The sequence below is a fragment of the Saccoglossus kowalevskii genome, unplaced genomic scaffold, assembly GCF_978046115.1.
Source record: "Saccoglossus kowalevskii unplaced genomic scaffold, keSacKowa6.1 SCAFFOLD_24, whole genome shotgun sequence".
In the NCBI taxonomy this organism is placed as follows: Eukaryota; Metazoa; Hemichordata; class Enteropneusta; family Harrimaniidae; genus Saccoglossus; species Saccoglossus kowalevskii.
In genome coordinates, this window is record NW_028188618.1 from 3,093,516 (window position 1) to 3,098,171 (window position 4,656).

At 34.9% G+C, this 4,656-nt stretch overlaps 1 long non-coding RNA gene across 1 annotated transcript; it reads left to right on the forward strand.

Annotated features, from left to right (window-relative positions):
* Positions 1-868: 868 nt before the first annotated feature.
* LOC146726319 (uncharacterized) lies at positions 869-3,598 on the forward strand. The gene is made up of 3 exons (XR_014928626.1): positions 869-1,006; positions 2,860-3,106; positions 3,539-3,598. It is a non-coding gene; the product is annotated as an uncharacterized LOC146726319 (long non-coding RNA).
* The last annotated feature ends 1,058 nt before the right edge of the window (positions 3,599-4,656 follow it).

Below are 4,656 nucleotides of genomic sequence, written 5' to 3' on the forward strand. Positions count from 1 at the left end.
GTCGATAGAGGGCGCTATATATACTGGTAATTTGGTTACTAGTTCTAACGTTAGTCCCTTACATGATAGTACTTTGAACATAATAAACAATAGATGGATGGGTGGCATTAATTTCAACGATCTAAAAGTCTTTCTTCTTTGTCCGTGAATTTTGCGAGATTGCATCAACGGGGTCAAGTCAGATCTATTTATTCGGAGATAATACGCCACCAACGGTAGTAGTTATAATAATAATAACTTTATTACACAACTAAATCATCAGAGGATTTAATAAGGTAAAGATAATAACGAGACAAGAATAAACAAATGTAATAAGAATATGCGAACGTAACATTACAAATAATACGTGTCCACGGCATATTTTCTACAAAACTCACTAAACATGCATCTCCTGTGGTTGCTGGGAATAAACCTTTGATACAAGTAAATGTTAGACTCTCTTCACCTCGTCCTGAAAGCCCCCCCCCCTCCTCCCCGACAACATCACGGACAGTATTTGTATAAAGGAAAAATACTAATCAACATGTACGCGTTCATGATAATGCAAGCAATATAACAAGTCGAGGTATCATTTCCTGTGAAACAAGCAATCACAATGTAAAATGAAAACATCTGTCAAAATGTGGACAGGAAGTTTATTTAATGATTACTCCCAGTTATGTGTTACTGCAACTGGATCATCAGTAAGCGGCCTTTCAAATCTACATGACATATCAGAGAGACTGTGATAAAATGCTCTTTTAGTAAAAGTATTATTTAACAAAAGTGTACCTTATTATTTCCAAATTGAGAGAATTCACCAGACCAGGAGATAAATGCAAGTCTCAAAAATAGAATAATCATTTGATACGTTAATGTTTTAGAACTCATGGATATGCAATTTTAAAGGCCACATACAGAGGGTAAATCTCAAGCTATATAATGACTGGTGGCACAGGAAATTTTATTTAAAATGTACTGTGAATGACAGAAAATAAACCTGTACTCACCGTTCAAGTTCAAGTAGGTAATGACTTCCAACGTTTTTATTTTGAAATAGAATATATTTGCATGTATTTAAATAAACGGCACTCATTGGCTGATTTTTCAGTCACGAAAATAAATCGTGTTTACGTCTATTTCTGTGAACCAACAATTGTTCAACTGTTTGCAAGATTTACTGGTGGTCAGGTGGTCTAAATGATTGTTTCTATTATTATGTTCACCGGAGTTTGTGTGTGTTCGAATCCTGACACCAGCCGAAAAGGAACATTAAATCAGATTTATAAACCGTACATTCTTATTTATGCTATTTTTTTTTTAAAAAGTCAACTTATTGGAACTTCAGCGACTGATAAAAATGCTAAACCGTAGAATATCTGATCGGACTTTTTTGAATATCGGACGTGTTCAATTAATTTGACGAGATTTATTTAACCGTATAGTTGAAGCGAGGAAAAAATCATATCATTTTTGGATGATCTTGGAATCAGAATCCGAACAGAAACAAAAACCTGTTATTTAAAGTCTTCTGATTGTTTTATCAATCGTTGTTTTGTACAAATTAAATCTTGGTCACGTGATGGTTACTCTAACATCAAGTGACCACGATTTAACTAATTAGTAGCACGGCAAATTAATTTCTAATAAATTATTTGCGTATTCTAAGTTGTCGGTGAGCTCATATTCTTGGGAGCGCGTATCTGGGCATTTTCACCGTCTGGAAATCACAACAGGTAAAAACAACAGTCGAACATTTTCAAAAAACTTCTCGTGAACTTTGTAACAAGATTACACTTACATGCGAAAAATTTTGTTCATATTTTCTTGACTTTAACCGTTTTCACCAACGTTCCACACGCCATGTACAATTTTCAGTGATGTAGCTTCGCCCCCAGAATGTCATTAATTAGTTACGGCATGCAACCCCTGCAATTCTAGAACGCTCATTGGTCAATTCAAAACAGCCTTGGTATAAATTACTATACTGCATTTCCTGCATATCCGTCATAGCTTCAGTGTTCTTCGGTTATTACGAGCATTGATTATATTGATGCTCTTTAGGGCTTTCAACCCATAAAGTAATATCAAGCGCGGTTACTAACCGTGTATCTAGTCTTTTCTGGAATGCGCGCTCGCGTTAATAATGACTTAAATTATGAAGCCTTTCTACAAACATTCCATTTGTTTATTCTTTGTTCATTACTCAGAAATTGCAGATCACAAATCATCTTTGCACTGTTTCCATGGTTTCAATGCCTTTTCTTAGTATTTTTCCGCAGTTGAATTATATAATATAGACTGATTAGGCTTAACAATTGTTAATAAAGCAGAGGCATAGGCCAAATCATTGCACTATATACAGATGTTAAAACTACACCCAAAAAGCATGAAGACAAAGACAAAGGACAAATTATGAAATAATGTTAATATAACCAGTTTCCACAGTATATTTTTTAAATAAAACTGATTCGTATTGTTCATAATATTGTTCCTAGTGTATTAACTGTGCACATTCCCAGTGTAGAGTAGATGACACACCGCACTTAAACTGATTACCAATTTAGCCACAAAGAAGTGCGCATGCGCATAGTTTATGTAATAGGAAATGGTGGTGAGCTTATACTTATCTACTATATCAACATGTTGTTATACACAAACTATTATTTTTTTTTTGTATTAATATTTTTTTTTATTTCGCAATAAAGAAAAAAATACACAAACTAATATAGATATCTAGAATTTATTTAATTTACATTTTTGGAGAAAATCGAACGGTGTAGTTTGTATTCTTTCTGAATTTTTACTTGTTGTTTATTATACCTTGATTCACAAAAAAGAAATGTTGTAGTAGTTATACTGAGCTTATATATCTTGCAGGCATACTCACCGACAGATTCGCCAAGCAAGTGCGAGTGGTGGATCAGAACCCGATCGGCAGATGATTCCGTTGGGTCTCCAGTTGCTTCCGGTGGATTCAAAGCCGAATCCGGTGGATCACAAGATGATCTGCCGGATTTATTAATAGATCAGCCGGGATCACCAGACGATCCACCGGAATCACCAGCCGATCCACCGGGATCACCAGGCGATCCACCGGACAAGGATACAGATGATGGGGCAGCAGGTAATATACTTTTTACATCATATTTTCTAGTATTAAACAATTATTCCGAAAAGTTGCTCTTTTATTTAATTCTAGATTTTAACCCATTGCCATTATTTGCTTATCTTTCCATCTGAGAAGTATATTGATTTTTTAACAAATTATTTCAGAGTAAATTTTGTTCTCTATAAAGACAATTATGGTTGAATAATCGTCATTTGGACTTTTCATTTGCTTAGAAATTGTATATTTACACATTTGCTATTATAATAATGGGTTGTATCTTTTTATTACAATTGTATCAAAGCAGCAAGCAGCATTACATGGGTCCAAGCTAAGGGTTATGTTGCTCTTGTAGGTGCAGTTGAATTGTGTTTTTTAATTCAAAATAACTACTGCATGTATGAGCACATCATGCGAGCTTCCCAAATATTAATGCTTTTTGATCTTTAGATGCAAAATTTTAGAATTCAACGTGATCAAATAAGCTAAAATAAAGTATAAAATTATGAGTGAGTACCATTTCACATCTTTCATTAAAATCAGCCCGACTGCACGAGGGCAGGTTAATATAATATCAAGTGTAGCGTTATTGTATGTTTTACCCAGGAACCAAGTATATTACAACCGGTCTCTGGTAGCAAAGTGGTTGTCGCATAAGACTCAGGTTCGGTAGACCCGGGTTCAAATCCTTCCTTAGGCTGAACATCAACCCCTACCCTGGATGAGTGTGCCACAGACCCAATGGGCAGGCCAATTCCACAGGCCGAGATTCATTCACTAACGAATGCGTCTTGCTTGTATTCCACCGGGCCTGGTTGGCGCCAGGATAGCGCATTAAAATTGCCATTTGATAGGGAGATGGCCACACAGGAAATGTAGTCCCAAACAGGAAATGACTTCTGGGGCAATGCTGTCGCTCTGTGTCAGCACTAGCACTTACAAGAAAAAGGCAGGAGAGACAACAGTGACATTCAATGTCCGGAATTTAGAAGAAAAAAAATATACTACAAATGTAAATTTAAATCACCAGAAAATCTGTATACACTGGAAAATCCTCTAATACACTGTATTTTGTTCTGGAAATGCGGCAGGATACACCGTATACAAACTGAAGCAACATTTGTATCGTCTCTTAAATGTGCACCTTGGTCGGTGCACTGGCAGGAATTATGATTAGGATAAATTTTGTCAGACCATGGAAACTTTGTGAATAAAATACGAATGAAAAGTTAAAACCTCAACAGTATTGAAAACATTGCAAAACAAAAAGAATATGTATAATCATTTCTATTTAGTGATGTTCTATTGAGTGAGTTTTTAGACACGCAATCTAAATAACAAATCAATTATGTGCACCACACTTCAGATGAATTTGGCTTTATATCATAATTTCAGTTTCCGTAAATCAATCTGCGGAAATCATTAAATATAAAATATATACTGTCAAATATTTAGACTGTATTCAATCTAATTGAAGGAAAATTAGAAATCCATATTAACATGATATAAACAGATTGCTTATACGAACATGTTTTAGTAAGGTTATTAACAATATGCTCGCATATTTG